This window comes from Zingiber officinale, chromosome 4A, assembly GCF_018446385.1.
Source record: "Zingiber officinale cultivar Zhangliang chromosome 4A, Zo_v1.1, whole genome shotgun sequence".
NCBI lineage: Eukaryota > Viridiplantae > Streptophyta > Magnoliopsida > Zingiberales > Zingiberaceae > Zingiber > Zingiber officinale.
In genome coordinates, this window is record NC_055992.1 from 122,148,531 (window position 1) to 122,171,254 (window position 22,724).

Below are 22,724 nucleotides of genomic sequence, written 5' to 3' on the forward strand. Positions count from 1 at the left end.
CCTTTAAATTACCCCACTTCCAACTCTTGACATATGTCAAAACTCCTCACTTTCTTTAAATTACACATCTTTTAATCCTTGACACATGTCAGAGTCTCCCCTCCCCTTAAATTACCCACCATTCAACTCTTGACACATGTCAAAACCTCCCCTCCCCTTAAATTACCCACCATTCAACTCCTGACATATGTCAGAACCTCCTCTTCTCTTAAATTACTCACCCTTCAACTCTTGACACATGTCAAAACCTCTCCCTTTAAATCCTCCTCTCACACTTTATTTTTAGTCACTCTTTATTCACACCTCCCTTCACTGCTATCTCCCTCTCAGCCTCTCCTTCTCTCTTCCTGAAACTATGAATGACTATTTGGGTTTATTTTCAGATAGTTGGTCAATTGAGAATGATGTTTCTAGTGAAAATATCTCCAACAACAGTTGCGATTATACATTCGAATTTACCACAGATCAAGTTAGTTATTATCATTATTTTATGCATATTCATTATTTATTTTATAAGTAGAGAAATTATATTAAGATTGGTAATGTCATACTTATATATTTTTGTTATATTTTTTTATATAGATATTTAAAAGTAAAGAATATATGTTAAATTGGGTAAAGACAGTTGGTCTGAAGAATGGTATTGTAGTGGTTATTAAAAAATCTACTAATTTAAAAGGTATGTTGAAACGGTATTTCTTTATCCATGGGCAATGAGTTTCGATGTATTGGGTGTATCCGTATTTATTGAAGCTTTTATTTTCGTGCTTATCTTAATTATTGGTTCAGTTTATGCATGGCGAAAAGGAGCATTGGAATGGTCTTAACTAAATATTCATACAATCAAAATAAAAAGGAAGGAAAAGATTACATTGAGACAGTTATGAATTTGATTGAGTTTACCTTACTTGACAAAATAACTACCAATTCAGTTATTTCAACTACATTGAATGATCTTTCGAATTGGTCAAGACTTTCCAGTTTATGGCCACTTCTCTATGGTACCAGTTGTTGTTTCATTGAATAGCTACCAAAGTGTCATCTTATGTGTGAAAGAGGTGGAAAGTACAAACCGCCACGATATCTAGTTGATAGACAATCCTTAAAAAGAAATACTGGGACTAAAAAATGTGAATGTCCATTTGAGCTACGAGGTATATCAATACCTCCAGATGGTGTGATGTGGGGTTTAAGGGTTGTCTGTAGTTTTCATAATCATCAATTAGCAGAATATATTGATGGTCATGAGTACCCGAGTAGGTTAAAACCAAAAGATAAAGAATTTGTGCTCAACATGGCCAACAACACTATACCTCTTGAAATTCTTAATATTTTGAAGGAAAGAGACCCGTCAAACACTACGGGGATCAAAAGCATTTATAATGTTATTTTCACAAATAAATCCACTAAACGAGCGGCCTAAATTTTATTCAGTATGTCTTGGACCAATTAATTAAGAAAGAATACCTTCATAATTACCGTACAAATCCAGAAGCCAACGAAATCACAGATATTCTTTGGGTTCATCCAAAAAGTCTAGAGTCGTCTGTCAATTTTTCGTCTGTGTTGATCATTGATGTCACATACAAGACCAATGAGTATCGGTACCACTATTAGAGGTTGTGGGTATCACATCCACAATGCGAACTTACTCACTTATGTTTGCATATCTTAATAATGAAAAGACAGAGCAACTGGCATGGCCATTAGGTACCTTAAAGAAGTGGATGGTTGAAAAGAAGGCATCGTTGCCATTTGTATTTGTTTCAGATCTGGATTTGGCGCTTATTAATGCCATTGAAATATGTTTTCCCAATGCACGCCACATCCTTTGTATTTGGCACATAAACCAGTGCGTAATGAAGAAATGCGCCCCTATACTTGGTATGGAGTGACAACATTTTTATGCATCATGACACTCACTCATTAATTCATCAACACAATGGTCTTATCAGCAAAAGTAGGATGATTCCATGATCGAGACAATTGGCTGAATCCCGTGAAACCATTTCATAGAAGTTCATTGATATATTCTTTTTATAAAGCAAATCCACTTCGATTCTTGAATGATCCAAATCGCTTCTGGTTCTATTGTAACAAAAGATTCCCTTTTTATGTGGAAAAGACCCGTATCAATAATTATGATCCTACATATGGACAATTCCTCACTATCTTGTTCATTCGCAGCAAAATATTTTCTTCGTGCGTCGGTAAAAAAAAACATATTTTTGGGGAGAGAGAGACTATTTTGCCAATCGAGTCACAGGTATCTGACATATTTATACTTAACGATTTTACACAAAGTGGTGACGAAAGGTATAACTTGTACAAATTTTTCCATTTTCCAATTCGATCCTAGCCATTCGTTCGTAGAGCTATTTACTCGATCGCAGACATTTCTACAACACCTCTAACAGAGGAACAAATAGTTAATTTTGAAAGAACTTATTGTCAGCCTCTTTCAGATATGAATCTATCTGATTCAGAAGGCACAAGGAGTATCAATGATTCGAGGGTGTTCTAAATTACCTTTGGGATACATGGTTACACCCTTACAAAAAGCGGTTTATTTCAGCATGGGTTGATATATGTATGCACCTCGGGAGCAATTCAAATTAAATGTATAGTCATTTGATAGTTTTATTATTTAAATTTTTTTCATTATTGTAGTATTTCAATTCTTTTCAGTATTTAAACACAATGCATTTTTTTTTACAGGGCAGAATCTGCACATGCGAGACTGAAGTTATATTTGGGAGATACTATGTCATCCCTACAGGCATCTTTTGAAAAAATACATAAGATGCTGAGAATTCAGTTCGGGAATATTAAGAAGTCGTTCGAAAAATCTCTCAACATTCCACGCTATCAACATTTACATGATGACATTTTCAGTCAAATAAGGTGTCGGATTTCATTAGAGGCAATGAAGTTGATTTCTGGTCAGCTAAAATGTATTGAGGAAACAGCTCACCAGCTAGCCGGCAAATGCAACTATTCTATCAAAATTGTATACGGATTACCATGCGAGCATGATCTTGCATATTACTGTTACTTTTCCATTCCAATTCCGCTTCAGAGTGTCAACACTCATTGGAGGAGATTGTCGATGCACGTACATCAGTTTAATGACGAGGGAGCATAACCTAACAAGGCATCCCACGTTGTTGAAATATTAGATGAGATGTATCCACATATGCGAGAGCATATGATAGACAAGTTTTTGGATATGATAGATCCATCTCAAAGTACAGTGCGAACCCCTTCATACAACACAGAACATAGAGGTCGACCTACGGGTAGAGATGAGCAAAGTGGGCGTCGCATATCTTCTTTCGGAGATGCATCCACTTCAGGATCTAAGGTCTCTCAACCGACTGCAACATCTCAAGGGAGAGGAAGACGTGGAAGGGGGTCGAAGGTTCGCAATACTCAAGCGACCCATGATCACTCTCCAGTTCCACCCATCCATGATACTTATATTGAGAAATTACATGTGTCTTTGCAGCGTTATATTTCTCTCACTGTTGATGTTTAACCTGATGGTCATTGTGGATTCAGGGCAATAGCTGCACTAATTGGGTATGGTGAAGAAGGTTGGTTCTAAGTACGATTCGAGCTTATAGAAGAGATTCAACAAAATAAGGATCTATATGATCAACTTTATCCAGATCTAAATATGGTAACCATTCTATTATTCTCATTGAATTGGTTTGAGTCGTGGGCACCGGAAATGTATTGGATGGACTCTATGCCTTTGGGAATTGTAATCGCATCAAGGTATAATCTCGTACTTCATACATTCGGTGAGAATGTTGGAAGTTGTTTTACTCACTTGCCATTAAGAACTCATCCAGTTCCAAACCAAGAGCATAGAGAAAAAAGCTATTGCTCATGTTGGCAATCACTTTGTACAAGTTTTCTTACATCCTCATTATCTTGTACCACCCATTCCAACTTGGTGGTGGCAACATTCATCGTATGAAGCTAAAGGATGAGTCACTCGTTATAGGGCACGTGTTCATTTGTGGTACAAAGTAATAGGTACACCACCATCAAACGCGTCGGGAGCAGAATTTGGAGGCAATATTGATTAAGATTTTTATTTTTATGTATTTTTATATTTTTTTATTATTACATGTACTCTTCATTTGAAAAAAAAAAATATTGATTTCTAAGTTATGAATGCGTTCACTATTAATTGTTAGTATTTTTTTTTTTTGTTAGTTTTAAATATAAACTAAAAATAAACAAAGGATTATAAACATATAAAAAAATTATTCAAAAAATAAAACTGATAAAAAAACTGATTAATAAAAAATAAAATTTTAAAAAAATAAATTGAAAAATACAAGTAATATGAAAAAATAATAAATTAAATTAAGTAAAAAATAAAAACTAAATAAAATTTATATAAAATTGAATAAATAAAGTATTGATAAAAAACAAAAAATTAAATTAATTTAAAAAAAAAACTAAATAAAATTAAATATATATAAGTACGAGAGTTATTTTTAAACAAAATTAATAAAAAAAATTAAAACTAAATGAAAATTAAATGAAATTAAAAAAAAAAAAACAAAAAGAAGAGAAGGGCACATGCATCATTTGACAGGGAGAGAGGAGGTGGCTCTGCTCCTGTAGAACAGAGTTCCAGCTTGCCATGGATTAAGAAAATTACTGCCTTGTCCCCTTCTGTCAAAAAACAAAACAATTAGGAGGTGATGACTCTAAACCGGAGTTTGAGTGTTTGATGCTGCTCTCCTCCATGATTAGTCATCCTAATCCTGAATATCATCATTAGCAGGGAGAAAGATAGGACTAGTTTTGACAAATAAATAGATAGATAGAATCTGTGGCTTTGTGCATGAATAAAGTAGTGGCCCCCGGCATCAAATGATGGAAAGATAGAAAAATTAAAAGAAATAATTTCTTTTAGACTAATCATTCATTCAGATAGATAGGGTAAATTAATGAGTTCAGATATAATGACTCTAGCAACGTGTTTATGAGTTTGAATGTCAGTTACAACGTATTGTAAAATATTTTTCTCGTCCAACTCTAGAATTTAATTGGGTCGATAGAAATTTGGATACTTGCGACACTCTTCTAAAAATACTCCCAGCACACCTTTTCCATACCATTATGGCATTATATAACAATACTTCCTCATGGAAGTATTTTAGAATAAGAGCTATGATATTCTTAAAAAAAAAAATTTAAGTAAAATTCTTAAGAATACCCAACCAGCTTAATCTATCGCTCAAATTTCCTCATGATATTTCATTATGTCACTCCATGAAATTTTACGAGGGGTGAATTTGCGAGGCAATCCTTGTCATTCCTAAAGAGTTCGCTAAAAGATAGTGCAAATTGGTTAGAGCTTGTTATTGCTAACAACTCTTGTGCTGTGTTTGATCTAAATCTCACATACGAGCCTCTTTTTTATTTCCTAAATCCTCTAGAGTCATCTTGTCCTTTTTCAAATTTCGATCAATTTAAGTTCTTGTACAATCTTAGTCAAAACTACTATATGGATCTAAATTGTCTAAATTTGATAGAATTATTTGATAAATTTAAGTTTATATAATAGTTTTAGTAAAAAAAAACTACATTAATTAAACCTTTTGAATGGTTCTAATTTTAACTAGCTTAGGTCCAATGACGGGTTAGTCAAAAGGAAGAGGATATTTTTTAAATCGAACAAGTTTAGGTACCATTTGACTAAAATTATTATATGGATATAAATGAGTTGAAATTGAACTAGCAAAAGAGGATTTATCTATGAAATTTGACTAATAATATAGATTACATGAAAAACAAACTCATTAGTGTCAAAAGGGTTTAAAATTACTATTTATTTATTTTTTGGATTTATATAAATTTAGATTAGTCCAAAACTATATTTATCACTGGATTTATATAAATTTAGATTAGTCCAATCATCGATGAGTCCAATCAGTTATCTTTTGTCCGAATTCATCATATTTTAATTAAATAATTAATTAATTTTTTAAATATATTTATATCAAGAAGAGGCGGACTTTCAAGCGTCTTTGAATTTCAAATTCTGAAAGCAGAAAATAGTTGAATAATATTCGTGTATTGTTAATTATTAGGGTTTTAGTCGTCGGTCAAAATGTTGGGGGAAGTTAAGTAAATTGAATGAAGAAGACAAAGACAATGCTATAAATTAGAAGTTAATGTGGAGAAACTTTGGAAAGCGGAGCTTCACCTAAACGTTCGGCCACATGCTCTCTTTCTTCCAACTTCGAACGTTATTATCTTCTTGCTTCCTCCTCGTCTTCTTTCTTTTCTCAGGTTGGGAGTTGGTTTGGTGGAACTCTTCCGGCCTAACTTTGATTTCTCTGTTTCATGGGCCCGCCTTGTGCTGTGTTTATTCAAATGGGTTTTGAAGTAGAAATGAATAAAATAAATAGGGCAAAATAATATTTTAATATATATTTTTTATTTTGAAAATATTTTTATTTTAATATTATATTAGTTATAAAGTCATTGTTAAAACGTATTAAAATAAATTAATTTGATTTGATTAAAAATAATAATATCTTATAAAGAGAGCAATTTTGATGTAAAAAATTATTTACTTAATTCAAATTATTTTGATATGATTGAATCATCATAAAATTATTATATATATTTTTTATAGTAAGTGATCTGGCGATAAGAACAGGGGACCCTCGTTGTAAGGGGTCAACGCCATGTGGAAGTCAAATAGCCGGGCGGTCCATTGGAGAAGGTCGGACCAGCTAGACCGACCGGAGAAAGGGGGCTGACCGACCGGGCGGCCGCCCGGTGTTTAGCCGAGGGCAAAAGGCACCCCTATGGAAGTCGGGGTTCCGGCGCTCATTGGGCAAGATCGTAGGGCCGAGCGGACAGCACGCTCGGTCGAAGACATGAAGCATACTGCTAACAGTCGCCACAAAACACATTACCGATAATTTCCCAAGTGGACCATCATACATGACCAGTCGGACGGAAGGTGGACGTGGGCCGGTCGGACGCACGGCAGGAGTTCGGGGAAAAAGACAAGGGACATCTTCTGACAGCCGGCAAGGGACACGACAGGGGATTCCGCTGTCCCATCGAGGACATGCTTGGACTGTAGCAGTATGGGTCAGGTAAGCTCACTGATAAGCCCTTACTGGGGTATGGGCCACGGACACGTGTACACCTCGATATGTGTGCACTCGCTTCTCCGCTGCCCTATATAAAGGCCCTCATCCTTCGCCGGAGGTACGCGTTCTAATATTTCGAGAGCCACATTTCACTGCTTGCTTGCCTGACTTGAGCGTCGGAGGGTCGCCGCCGGGAACCCCTTCCCGGCCCGACTTCTGTGCAGGTTCGCCGGAGCTTCGTGCAGCCAGTCGAAGATCCACACCAGCAGCCGGGGAGCGCCACGTGCCCAGCGTCCGTTGGTTCAGCATTCGGACAGGATCAAATTGGCGCCGTCTGTGGGAACGCTCCTGCATCCGAACGGAAACAATGGACGAGACTGGACGACAACACACGGTAACGCTCTCCACGGAGGAACTCGACGCTCTGATCGAGTTGCGGGCCGCCAAGCTTGTGGAACAAAAACAGAAGGCAACAGCCGAGCGGCCAGAGCAGCAAGCAACCTCAGCCTCTGGTGGCCGAGTGGAAGCACCTCAAGCCACCGTTGCATTCCACCGGGCCCTATTCCGCACCCCCGAAGCCGCACCCACTCATAGAGATAGGGGATCTTCTTCGGAAGAAATGCCGAGACGAGATGACAAAAAAGGAAAAGCCCCTCGAGCGGACTCATCGCCCGAGCGGATTAATCGCCAATTTTCAGAGGCTATTCTACGAGACCCTCTGCCCAAGCACTACGCGCCTTCGACGATCGACGAATACAATGGAACCACCGATCCGGACGATCATTTGGGCAAGTTTGATAACACGGCAACCCTGCATCAATACACAGATGGGGTGAAGTGTCGGGTTTTCCTCACCACCCTATCTGGATCGGCTCAACGATGGTTTCAGAGGCTGCCGGACGGATCCATCACCAACTTCAAGGACTTCCGGACGGCCTTCCTCCATCATTTTGCAAGCAGTCGGCGCTATCAAAAAACCAGCGTTAGTCTGTTCGCCATCAAACAAGAAGCCCGTGAATCGCTCCGAGCTTACATCCAGCGGTTCAACAAAGTGGCCATGGATATTCCAACGGCCACCTCGGAAACCATGATGAATGCCTTCACATAAGGCCTCGTGGATGGGGATTTCTTCCGATCGCTCATTCGGAAGCCGCCCCGAGACTATGATCACATGCTACACCGAGCCAACGAATACATCAACGTGGAGGAAGCGCAAGCGGCCAGGAAAAAAGAAACTCCAACCGAGCGGGCTCCTCCGGCCGAGCGGAAACAGCACGCCGCTCATCAGCCGCCCAGAGGACCGAGGGCCGAAGCAATCCGCTCCCCCCATGCCATGTCTCACGTGCAAGAGGTAGTTGCCGCCCGACCCAAGCCAAAGAAGAAATGGACCCCGATGTTCTGCTCTTTCCACCGGACGGATACACACAACACAAGGGATTGTCGAAGTCTTCCCTTCGTGGCTCATCCCGTTCCCCGGAATGGCGGCCAACGGTCTCCCTCAGTCGACAGGCGACAGAGAACTCATGATGCCGATCGGACGCGAGCTGATAGGCGACAGCAACAGACTCCCGATCGGCATCGCTCTCCAAGGCAGGAGAATCGCCAAACGTCAAGAGAACGGTCTCGGCCATCCGCTCAGGAGGAAGAAAATAGAAATAATACTTCCCGAGGTGAGATCAACATTATCGCTGGCGGGCCGACCGGAGGAGACTCCAATCGAGCAAGAAAGGCGAGCGTCCGGCAGCTCCAGATCAATGCGGTCGGCTGTAGCCGAGAGCGGGCGAGTGGACCCGAAATCAGTTTTGGGCCTGGGGACTTGGAAGGAGTTGAAGTGCCCCACGACGACGCGTTGCTCATCAAAGTGGTAATAGCCAACTACACTATTCACCGCGTTTTTGTTGACACAGGAAGCTCGGTCAACATAATATTCAAAAAGGCGTTCGATCAACTACAAATTGACCGTGCCGAGCAGCTGCCCATGACAACCCCCCTCTACGGGTTTACGGGCAATGAAGTCCTTCCGGTCGGACAAATTCGGATGACTATTTCATTGGGAGAAGAGCCGCTCAGAAGGACGCGTACAACAAACTTCGTGGTGGTCGACTCTCCCTCATCATACAACGTCATTCTGGGACGACCGGCGCTCAGTGAGTTCCGAGCGGCCGTCTCTACCTTCCACCAGAAGATCAAGTTCCCCGTCGAAGACAAAGTGGGAGAAGTACGGGCAGATCAACTGGCAGCTCGGCGATGCTACGTCGAAATGGTCCGAGCCGAAGCAAATTCCGCTCGGAAGTCGCCACGGATCGAGGTGAATGCTATAACTGAAAAACCTCCCTCTCTAGTTTATGAAGAAAAAGAGGAAGTCCAGATACACCCGACCCGATCGAAGGCCACGACATTCATCGCATCCGACCTGGAGGCGAATCAAAAGGAGGAGGTGATCCAATGTCTCTGGAGAAACCATGATGTCTTCGTCTGGTCGACACATGAGCTGCCCAGAATTTCACCAAGTATAGCGCAGCATGAGTTACACGTCCGACCGGATGCACGGCCAGTAAAGTAAAGAAAAAAGGACTTCAGCGCCGAGCAGAATTCCATCATCCGAGCGGAGGTGGAAAAACTCTTGGAGGTCGGGCATATCCGCGAGGTGCAGTTCCCGAGCTGGCCGGCGAACGTAGTATTAGTCTCCAAGCCGGGCAACAAGTGGAGAGTGTATAGATTTTCGGGATCTCAACAAAGTTTGCCCGAAAGACTTTTATCCTCTGCCCCGGATAGATCAGCTAGTGGACTCTACGGCCGGCTGCGAATTAATATGTATGCTCGACGCTTACCAAGGCTATCATCAAGTGCCGCTCGCCCGTGAAGATCAAGAAAAAGTCAGCTTCGTGACGGCCGACGACACCTACTGCTATAATTGTTGGTTGCTACTCGGAAAGCCTAAAGGTTCCACTGTACAAAAATTTTGTACAAATGTCTGAACCTTTTCCTAGCTACCATGTGTTCTTTTAAATTAAATTTTGGATCGCCTGCGGAACTTAACACGTTTGATCCAAAACTTAATCTATTCGTTCTTTTAGGTTTTGACTTGGGTCTTCTGCGGAACTTAACACGTTCGACCCAAATCACCTTAAGTTATTAATTCCATTAAATATTAATTTCCATAATCGGTTCCCAGTACTGACGTGGCGAGGCACATGGCCTTCTTGGATATGAGAGCAACCACCACCGACTAGACAAAACCTTTTATAGAAAGCTAATATTTAATTTTCTAAAATAACTTTAGGTTAACCGAAAAGAACAATCAAATCACAAGGAAAAGAAAAACAAAAGAACACTATATCGAAAACAAATTCGAAACTCTAGAATCGTATGCCTCTTGTATTTAGTATTATTTCCAAAAATAACTAGTATGATGCGGAAAGAAAAATTACTAGTTATACCTTTTAGAAAGACCTCTTGATCTTCTACCGTATTCCTCTTCTAACCTCGGACGTTGTGTGGGCAACGATCTTCCGAGATGAGAACCACCAAGCACCTTCTTCTTCCTTGCAAGTTTCGGCCATCAAAACTTCTTCTAGGATGAAGAGGTTCGGCCACCACCACCATGCTCCAAGGGATGCTAGAAAAGAGGCTTCTTTTCTCTCCTTCTTCTCCTTCTTAGATCCGGCCACCAAAGCTAACTCCACCATGAGAAAGTTTCGGCCACACAAAGGAGAGGAAAGAAAAGAAAGGGCCAGCCACACCCAAAGAAGAAAAGAGGGAGAAAAATAAATAGAGACATTCACCTTGAAGCCTCCTCTACCCCTCTTTATAATCATTGGTCTTGGCAAATAAGGAAAATTTAATAAAAACTTCCTTAATTCTTTTGCCATTAAAAAGGAAAATTTATTTAATTAAAAATAAATTTTCTTTTCTATTTGTAATGGCCGGCCACCTTAATCCCTTTAATCAAGGAAATTTTAATTCACACAAGAATTAAAACTTCCTAATTTGCTTTCGGAAATTTATAAAATTTCTCAAATAATTTTTCCCTTCATAGTGGTTAATAAAAGGAAATTTAATAAATTAAAATCTTTCTTTTAAATATGTGGATAAAAAGAAAGTTATCTCTAAAAATTAAAATCTCTCTTAATCTACAAATAAGGAAAGATATCAAATCTTTTCTTAATCTTTTGTAGAAACTAATAAAAGAGAATTATTAATTTTAAACTTTCTTTTAAATCATGAACATGGTTAAAAGGAAAGTTTTCTTAAAATTTAAAATCCTCCTTTAATCAACAAATAAGGAAAGATTTCAAATTTTAAACTCTCTTTTAAACATGTAGATGATTTACAAATAAGGAAATTTTTACCAAAAATTAAAACCATCCTTTTAAACTACAAATAAGGAAAGAGATTAATCTCTTCTCTTAATCTTTTGTAGAAAACTATAAAAGGAAATTTTTAATTTTTAAACTCTCTTTTAAAATCATGATATCCACATAAGAAATAATTTTAATAAAAATCCTTTTTAATATTCTAGTGGCCGGCCACCTAAGCTTGGGACCCAAGCTTTGGCCGGCCACCTACATGACTCATCCACTTGATCTTGGCCGGCCCTAGCTTGGGTTCCAAGCTAGCTTGGCCAGCCCCATTGGATGGGTAAGAAGGTGGGTATATGGTGGGTATAAATCTCTATATACTAGAGGCTACGATAGGGACCGAGAGGAGGAATTGGTTTTGGTCTCCCGATGAAATTAAGCATCCCGTGTTCGCCCCGAACACACAACTTAATTTCATCAATAATAATTCATTCCACTAAAGAACTATTATTGAACTACCGCACCAATCCCAAATTACATTTTGGGCTCCTTCTTATTATGAGTGTGTTAGTCTCCCTGTTTAAGATAACAAATGCCCACTAATTAAGTAAGTTACTGACAACTCACTTAATTAATATCTAGCTCCAAGAGTACTACCACTCAACTTCATTGTCATGTCGGACTAAGTCCACCTGCAGGGTTTAACATGACAATCCTTATGAGCTCCTCTTGGGGGCATTCTCAACCTAGATCACTAGGACACAGTTTCCTTCTATAATCAACAACACACACTATAAGTGATATCATTTCCCAACTTATCGGGCTTATTGATTCATCGAACTAAATCTCACCCATTGATAAATTAAAGAAATAAATATCAAATATATGTGCTTGTTATTATATTAGGATTAAGAGCACACACTTCCATAATAACTGAGGTCTTTGTTTCTTTATAAAGTCAGTATAAAAGAAACGACCTCTAATGGTCCTACTCAATACACTCTAAGTGTACTAGTGTAATTATATAGTTAAGATAAACTAATACCTAATTACACTATGACCTTCAAATGGTTTGTTCCTTTCCATCTTGGTCGTGAGCTACTGTTTATAATTTATAAGGTACTGATAACATGATCCTCTGTGTGTGACACCACACACCATGTTATCTACAATATAAATTAATTGAACAACTACATTTATCACAAATGTAGACATTTGACCAATGTGATTCTTATTTCTAGATAAATGTTTATACCAAAAGCTAGGCTTTTAGTATACACTCTAACAATCTCCCACTTATACTAAAACTGCCATACATCTGATTCTCATCCCTTCAACATGCCCATCAAAAGCTCTTGCCTTAAGGACCTTAGTGAAAGGATCTATAGGTCATCACCTGATGCAATCTAGGCGCCAACAACTTCTCCTCGTTTATACGATTCCTCGTATTGGGTGGTACTTGCGCTCTATTGTGTTTACTTGCCTTATAGACTTATGGTTTCTTCGAGTTTGCTACTGCACCAACATTATTACAATAAATTGTAATAATTTTTGGACAAACCAGAAATCATATCTAAGTCTATCTTGAGGTTATTGAGTCATTCAGCTTTTATGGCTACCTCAGAGGCTTGCCATATACTAAGCTTCTATGGTGGAGTCCAGAAAAACACCTATGCTTATCACTCTTCCATAGTTATGACTTTACCTCCTAAAGTAAACACAAAACCCCGAGGTTGACTTATTATTGTCCCTATCCGATTGGAAGTCAAAATCCATGCAACCCACAAGGACTAAATTAACTGCCTTGTAAGCTAGCATATAATCTCTAGTGCCTCTAAGGTACTACAATATATGCTTTGCTACAGTCAACTGTTCTTGTCCAGGTTACTTTGATATCTACTAACTATGCCCTTGGCAAAATAGATCTCGTGCATAGCATACATTAGGCTTCCAACACCCGTAGCATAAAAAACTGCCTTTATTTCCTTTATCTCCTTTGAAGTCTACAGAGACATATCTTTAGATAAAGTTACTCCATCCTGAAAAGGTAAGAAACCTTTCTTGGAGTTTTGTATGCTTAAAACGAGCAGGGATTTTTCTGATGTATGAAGCTTGGGATAAGTAAAATATTCTTTTCTTGTGATCCCTTATTACTTTGATCTCAAGAATATATACATTCTCCCAAGTCCTTTATATCGAATTGTTTGGACAACCATACCCTTACTTCTGACAACATTTTGATATTGTTTCCAACTACCAAAAATGTTATCTAAGTATAGTACAAGAAATACCACCACGTTTCCATCACATCTTTTGTATACACAAGACTTATCCGGTTACTAAATCCATAGATCTGGATTACTTTGATAAACCGGATGTTCCAAGACCTTGAAGCTTTGCCTCAGTCCATAGACTGATTGAGCTTATACACAAAATGCTCTTAGCCCTTTGCAATGAACCCTTCTGGTTGCTTTATATGGATGTTTTCTTCAAGACTTCCATTAAGGAATGCTGTCTTGACATCCACTTGCCAAAAAGAATCCGGATAGACTTAAGCATGACTACCAGTGAAAAAGTTTCCTTTTTCATCTAGCCTTGCTTTGAGAGTTTTTACCTTCCTGTCTATCCCTCTTTTCCTAATATAGACCTTTTTACACCCAAAGGCTTTTATACCATTTGGTGGTTCTATAAGCTTCCAGATTTTATTAGAATGCATATATTCTAATTCTGTTATTCATTACTCTTTGCCAAGATATTGCATCTTTACTTGGAGTGCTTCGTCATATGTCCGGAGATCAGATTCATGTCCTCCAGGGATCGAGTCCAAAAAAAAACTCTCCCAAAACATAAATCTTTTTAGGTTGCCTAACAACCCTCCCACTACGATGAGGCACTTTCTTCAATTGTGTATCATTTGTGATACGTATTGCAGTTTCCTTGTGGTATCTCATCTTGTACAGTTGGTACTAGATTAGACATGTCTTTTATTATTTCCTTAAGAACAAATGGGCATGAGGTTTATTACATAGTTCTTTTCTAAAAATCGATCATTGATGCTAATAATGACCTTCTGATTTTTAAGACTATAAACCTACTTTCATTTCTCTAGGATAACCCACAAACAATTGAATTCCTGTCCAACTTATCATTGTCTCTCTTCAGCATATGTGCTGGACTACCTGAATCCGAATATGCTTCAAAATAGGCTTACGCTTATTCAGCAATTCTATATGAGTAGAGAGTTATGAATTTGGAAGGTACTATGTTCACTTCCGTTTCCAGAGTATATCCTTAAAATGAATTTGGTAATTTTCTAAATAACTCATCATCAATCTACTTATTTTCATAAGAGTCCTATACCTTCCTTTTTCTACACCATTCTGTTGGGATATACCTAGGTGTAGTTAGTTGGGATTGAATCCCTACTTCTGATAAGTGACTCCTAAATTCTCCCAAGAGGTACTTGCCACTACGATCTCACTGTAGTGTCTTGATACTTTTACCTTGACATTTCTCCACATCAGCCTCATACTCTTTGAACTAATCAAAGCACTTAGACTTGTGGCACATCAAGTAAATGTATCCGTATATCAAATAGTTGTCTATAAAATAGATGAAATATTTGAAACAACCTCTTGCTTGGATAGTCATAGGATCACACAAATCAGAATGAACCAATTTCAACATATCTTTGACTCCATACCCCTTAGACTTGAAAGCTTCTTGGTTATTTTTCCTTCCAAGTAAGACTCGCAGGTTGGAAAGATTTCCACTACTAATGAACCCAAAAGTTCATCAGCTACCAATGAATCATACTCAAGTTAATATAACCTAGCCTTAGATGCCAAAGATATAATTGGTTCATTTCCGAAGGTTACTTTCTTTAGAAGATGTGTTACTAATTTCCATTTGTTGCATCGTGAGAGTTATTGGTTCTTAAATTTTCAACCAACATACCAGAATAGATAACTTCCCTATTTTTCTTGATAACAACTTTGTTATCAAAATAGACACAATATCTATTCTATAATAGTTTAGAAACTGAAATCAGGTTCTTTCTAAACTTAGTATGTAAAGACAATTTCTAATAATTCATATTTTATTCCTTTTCGAGAATAAACCTCTCCCACTGCAACAGCTGCTATTTTTGCAGTAATGCCCATGTGGACGGTGCTTTTATTTTCATTTAGTTGTCGGGTTTCCTGGAACCCTGCAATGAATTGCAGACATGATTAATGGCATCTGTATCTATACTCCAGGTTCTGGTAGATAACACCACTAGACATGTTTCAACTAATGAATTAAATACACCTAAATTGTTCTTAGTTCTAAGAGGACAACCTACCTTAATGTCCAAATCCTATTTCCAATCAATTATTATTGGGACCACTAAGTCTATCCTAAAGTATATCAGCTAGGGATTGACCATCATCCTAAGAATCACAAAAATATTTGGTTAAAAATCCCCATGAATTTTGTATGCCACGTTAGTGTGGACGTATACAAATTCAAAGAGGAAATTTTATCATTTAATTTTATTATCTCGTCAACCTTACTTTATGACGAATAAAATTAATAGTTGGTCTATCTTTAATCAAATATTTGGTCAAGACTCTAAATTTAAAATAATATTGATTCCTCTAACAATACTATTTAAATTTACCAACACCTCAAAACACCGTGAATTTTGCATGCCACGTTAGTGTGGACGTATACAAAATCAACATTTGTAAGAGGAGGGTTTTACCCATTAACTATCTTGTCAACGTAACTTTATGACAAATAAAATTATCTCAAACACCGTTAATTTTGTATGCCACATTAGTGTGGACGTATACAAAATCAATCATTTGTAAGAGGGGTTTTAACCCTTTAATTTTATTATCTTGTCAACCTAGTTTTTTGACAAATTAATAGTTGGTTTCATTTGGTCACACAAATAATAGCAGTGACTCCGATGGGGAGGATACTATTAGATGTGTCTAAGTGTATACCATTACTTGACACTAAGTCCATTAATAAGATTATGCCCCTTCCGTTGGGGAAGATCACACGCTCTTAATTAACTTCCTATAGTCATCCAAAAATGGAAGTCTGTTCTAGTGATCTGCAAACTAGCTCATCCGTTATGGAGGAAGGCACTCAGAGCCAACGCGCAAGCTTGTTTGCATCACTTACAAACCAGTAATGGAGACCATGGGATTTACTTAAAAATTCCTCTCCCACTTAGTTATTTATTAATGAGGAATTTTAACTATGCTAGCCTACTAAACTTGTAAACTAACATGCACACACAGCACAATATAAAAGCAATAAATAGAAAATCTAATTTTCAACTATTATGGCTTTTATCTCTAGTTGTCCTCCGTGTGTTGTCATCCCAAGCTGCTGCCATATTTGGCCACCGCCACCGGGTCTAGCTGTCGCATCCATCTTGCTCCTTGTTCCGCTACGCCTCTGGTCCTTAGTAGGTTCCACGCTTTGCAAGATTCGATCCGCGACATAAATAGAATTTTACAATTTTGATCCTATATTCCATAAAAGGAATGTACATGTATCTAGATCAAAAATAAAATCCTAATAAAACTAAATGCAGCTCCTGCTGTATTTTATAATACAATCATGCACACACATATAAATGCCCTTGACATGTCCAAGGGTCCAATCACACACATAAAACTATAAGCCATAATAGTTGGATCCTGCATCCACAAAGTTAGCACATCCTACTATTATCCTGCCTAAATTATGTATGACATGTGCATAATTAAACTAATACCAAATACACAGAGGCAAAACCCTAGCTCTGATACCAATTGTTGGTTGCTACTCGGAAAGCCTAGAGGTTCCACACAAAATTTTGTACAAAGGTCTGAACCTTTTCCTAGCTACCATGTGTTCTTTTAAATTAAATTTTGGATCGCCTGCGGAACTTAACACGTTTGATCCAAAACTTAATCTATTCGTTCTTTTAGGTTTTGACTTGGGTCTCCTGCGGAACTTAACACGTTCGACCCAAATCACCTTAAGTTATTAATTCCATTAAATATTAATTTCCATAATCGGTTCCTAGTACTGACGTGGCAAGGCACATGGCCTTCTTGGATATGGGAGCAACCACCACCGACTAGACAAAACCTTTTATAGAAAGCTAATATTTAATTTCCTAAAATAACTTTAGGTTAACCGAAAAGAACAATCAAATCACAAGGAAAAGAAAAACAAAAGAACACTATATCGAAAACAAATTCGAAACTCTAGAATCGTATGCCTCTTGTATTTAGTATTATTTCCAAAAATAACTAGTATGATGCGGAAAGAAAAATTACTAGTTATACCTTTTAGAAAGACCTCTTGATCTTCTACCGTATTCCTCTTCTAACCTCGGACGTTGTGTGGGCAACGATCTTCCGAGATGAGAACCACCAAGCACCTTCTTCTTCCTTGCAAGTTTCGGCCATCAAAACTTCTTCTAGGATGAAGAGGTTCGGCCACCACCACCATGCTCCAAGGGATGCTAGAAAAGAGGCTTCTTTTCTCTCCTTCTTCTCCTTCTTAGATCCGGCCACCAAAGCTAACTCCACCATGAGAAAGTTTCGGCCACACAAAGGAGAGGAAAGAAAAGAAAGGGCCGGCCACACCCAAAGAAGAAAAGAGGGAGAAAAATAAATAGAGACCTTCACCTTGAAGCCTCCTCTACCCCCTCTTTTATAATCCTTGGTCTTGGCAAATAAGGAAATTTTAATAAAAAACTTCCTTAATTCTTTTGCCATTAAAAAGGAAAATTTATTTAATTAAAAATAAATTTTCTTTTCTATTTGTAATGGCTGGCCACCTTAATCCCTTTAATCAAGGAAATTTTAATTCACACAAGAATTAAAACTTCCTAATTTGCTTTCGGAAATTTATAAAAATTTCTCAAATAATTTTTCCCTTCATAGTGGTTAATAAAAAGGAAATTTAATAAATTAAAATCTTTCTTTTAAACATGTGGATAAAAAGAAAGTTATCTCTAAAAAATTAAAATCTCTCTTAATCTACAAATAAGGAAAGATATCAAATCTTTTCTTAATTTTTTGTAGAAACTAATAAAAGAGAATTATTAATTTTTAAACTTTCTTTTAAATCATGAACATGGTTAAAAAGGAAAGTTTTCTTAAAATTTAAAATCCTCCTTTAATCAACAAATAAGAAAAGATTTCAAATTTTAAACTCTCTTTTAAACATGTAGATGATTTACAAATAAGGAAAGTTTTTACCAAAAATTAAAACCATCCTTTTAAACTACAAATAAGGAAAGAGATTAATCTCTTCTCTTAATCTTTTATAGAAAGCTATAAAAGGAAGTTTTTAATTTTTAAACTCTCTTTTAAAACCATGATATCCACATAAGAAATAATTTTAATAAAAATCCTTTTTAATATTCTAGTGGCCGACCACCTAAGCTTGGGACCCATGCTTTGGCCGGCCACCTACATGGCTCATCCACTTGGTCTTGGCCGGCCCTAGCTTGGGTTCCAAGCTAGCTTGGCCGGCCCCATTGGATGGGTAAGAAGGTGGGTATGCGGTGGGTATAAATCTCTAATAGAGGCTACGATAGGGACCGAGAGGAGGAATTAGTTTGGTCTCCCGATAAAATTGAGCATCCTGTGTTCGCCCCGAACATCCAACTTAATTTCATCAATAATAATTCATTCCACTAAAGAACTATTATTGAACTATCGCACCAATCCCAAATTACATTTTGGGCTCCTTCTTATTATGAGTGTGTTAGTCTCCCTGTGTTTAAGATAACAATGTCCACTAATTAAGTAAGTTATTGACAACTCACTTAATTAATATCTAGCTCCAAGAGTAGTACCACTCAACTTCATTGTCATGCCGGACTAAGTCCACCTGCGGGGTTTAACATGACAATCCTTATGAGCTCCTCTTGGGGACATTCTCAACCTAGATCACTAGGACACAGCTTCCTTCTATAATCAACAACACACACTATAAGTGATATCATTTCCCAACTTATCGGGCTTATTGATTCATCGAACTAAATCTCACCCATTGATAAATTAAAGAAATAAATATCAAATATATGTGCTTGTTATTATATTAGGATTAAGAGCACACACTTCCATAATAACTGAGGTCTTTGTTTCTTTATAAAGTCAGTATAAAAGAAACGACCTCTAATGGTCCTACTCAATACACTCTAAGTGTACTAGTGTAATTATATAGTTAAGATAAACTAATACCTAATTACACTACGACCTTCAAATGGTTTGTTCCTTTCCATCTTGGTCGTGAGCTACTGTTTATAATTTATAAGGTACTGATAACATGATCCTCTGTGTGTGACACCACACACCATGTTATCTACAATATAAATTAATTGAACAACTACATTTATCACAAATGTAGACATTTGACCAATGTGATTCTTATTTCTAGATAAATGTTTATACCAAAAGCTAGGCTTTTAGTATACACTCTAACAATAATGTGATGCCATTCGGATTGAAGAACGCGGGAGCCACTTATCAACGCTTGATGAACAAAGTGTTCAAAGAGCAGATCAGGCGGAATCTGGAAGTTTATGTGGACGGCATTCTCATCAAGTCCGTCCGAGCGGCCAATCTCTTCAAAGACATGGAGGAAACCTTCCGAACGCTACGCAAATATGGAGTCAAGCTAAATCCCCAAAAGTGTCTGTTCGGAGCGAAAGGAGGGCGTTTCTTGGGGTACATAGTGACCAAGCGGGGCATCGAAGCAAATCCCAGCAAGGTGAAAGCTCTACAAGACATGTCGCCTCCAAGAAATACAAGAGAAGTGCAGCGTTTGACCGGTCGGATAACGGCTCTGTCCAGATTCATCTCCAAAACTGGTGACCGGAGCCTTCCTTTTTTCAAAATCTTACGCAAGGCCAATAAGTTTCATTGGGACGAAGAATGCGATCGGGCGTTCGAAGATTTGAAGGCATATCTGAGCTCTCTCCCGGTATTAGCCAAGCCGACTGCGGGTGAGCCACTTTATATTTACTTGTCTTCAACCGAACAAGAAATCGGCTCGGCACTGGTGAGGGCGAGCGGAGAGGAACCTGTGTATTTTCTTAGTCATATTTTAAAAGATGCTGAATCTCGCTACACTGGGCTCGAGAAGTTGGCTTTTTTCCTTGGCCGCGCCCGTCCCTACTTCCGCACATACCATCATTGTCAAACCAATAGCCCGCTTCGTGTATTATTGAATCCGTCGGCGGCTCATCAAATGGACGACAGTTAAGTTAATTTGACATCCGATCACCGCCGACAATCAAAGCGCCCTTGGCGATTTTACCGAGGTATGTAATCCGTGAGCCGAAGCTATTCCACTCGGCTCGGAAGCGGGATTGGAATACTGTTGCTCTCCCCACAAGAAGAAAAGATGCACTTATCCGTCCGGCTGAATTATAAAGCTACAAACAACGAAGCAGAGTATGAGGCCCTCATAGCCGGCTTGCAGGCAGCGCGACACGTGGGTGCCGGTCGGGTAACGCTTCATTCGGATTCTCAGCTGGCTGCTCAGCAACTCTCTGGTACCTTCGAAATCAACAGCGCTCGGCTCAAACTCTACATTGAAGCCTTTGAGAAGCTTAAAGCCAATTTTAGAGAAGTCATTGTCCAGAAGATACCCAGAGCGGAAAATCAAGCGGCCGATGAGTTAGCCAAACTCGCGAGCTCAATAGTGTCGATCGCCATTCAGCAGCCAATTGAACAAGTATTGTTGGTGGCGCACGTCGACCGTATGGAAGGCCATACGTTTCCGAGCGACTAGAGGACACCCATCACGGAGTTTCTGCGCTCGGGCGCCACACCGTCCGATCAGAATGAAGCTCAACTGCTAAGGAGGAGAGCCGGTCGGTTCACACTCATCGGCGATCAGCTTTACAAGAAGGCTTTCTCACGACCGCTGTTGAAGTGCGTGAGCTCGGAGGACTCGGCTTACATCCTCCAAGAAGTACATCAAGGATCCTGCGGAGGACATCCGGGCGGACGATCGCTGGCTAAGAAGATCCTGTTGGCCGGGTACTTCTGGCCGACCTTACAAGCAGACGCCGCTCGGACCGTGTCGACGTGCCTTTCGTGCCAGAAATACCACAACTTCTATCACCGACCGGCAGAGGAAATGAAGGCATCAACAGTCTCATGTCCGTTCGACCAGTGGGGAATGGATATCGTTGGTCCATTTCCTATGGCGACCGGACAGCGGAAATTTCTACTAGTGGCGGTCGATTATTTTTCCAAGTGGGTGGAGGCCGAGCCGCTAGCCAGGATCACCGAACAAATGGTCAAAAAGTTCATATGGCAGCACATCATCTGTCGGTTCGGCATCCCTCGCCGACTGATTTCTGACAACGGACGGCAGTTCACAGGAAAATTGCTTGAAAATTGGTGCAAAAGCTATGGCATCGAGCAACACTTCACATCTGTAGCCTATCCCCAAAGCAATGGTCAAGCCGAAGTAGCCAATCGGGAAATTCTTCACATTCTGCGCGCTCGGCTCGACCATTTGGGAGGAAGTTGGGTGGATGAAGTGCCGGACGTCCTATGGGCCATCCGAACGACTCCAAAGGAAGGAACGGGCGTCACGCCTTTTCATCTGGTATACGGCGGCGAAGCGGTGATTCCCGTCGAAGTCGGTGTCGAATCCGTCCGGATCCAGAATTACGATGAGGGCAACGCCGAGCGGAGGAACATGGAGCTGGATTTGGTTGATGAAGACCGAGCTAAGGCGTCCGTCCGGCTGATGGCGTACCATCAACGGATGAAGCAAAACTACAACATGCGCGTAATCCCCAGATCATTCCAGGTCGGCGACCTTGTCTAGAAGAAAGTCAAGCCGGTCGGCGACGTCGAGAAGCTTGAAGCTCCGTGGGCGGGTCCCTTCAAAATCATCGAAAAGCTCCGCTCGGGCGCTTACTATTTGGAGGGTGAAGACGGACGACAGCTGGACCGACCTTGGAGCACAAATCATCTCCAGCCTTATCGAGCTGGGTGAAAGGTGCACTGATGTAATTCATTTTTGTGTATATTCTAGTCGCCCATGTCCTTGTAATGCAGGAAGCAGAAATGAATTAAAAGGATGGCTAGTATGCCCGCCGAGCGGCTGTGTTAAAGATTAGCCGTTAAGGCCGTCGAGCTCCGACGTTAAAAATCGAGAGACGAGCCGGCGTCTATAAACCCTCCGAGCGGAAGACCGTCGAGCTCCGACGTTAAAAATCGAGAGACGAGCCGGCGTCTATAAACCCTCCGAG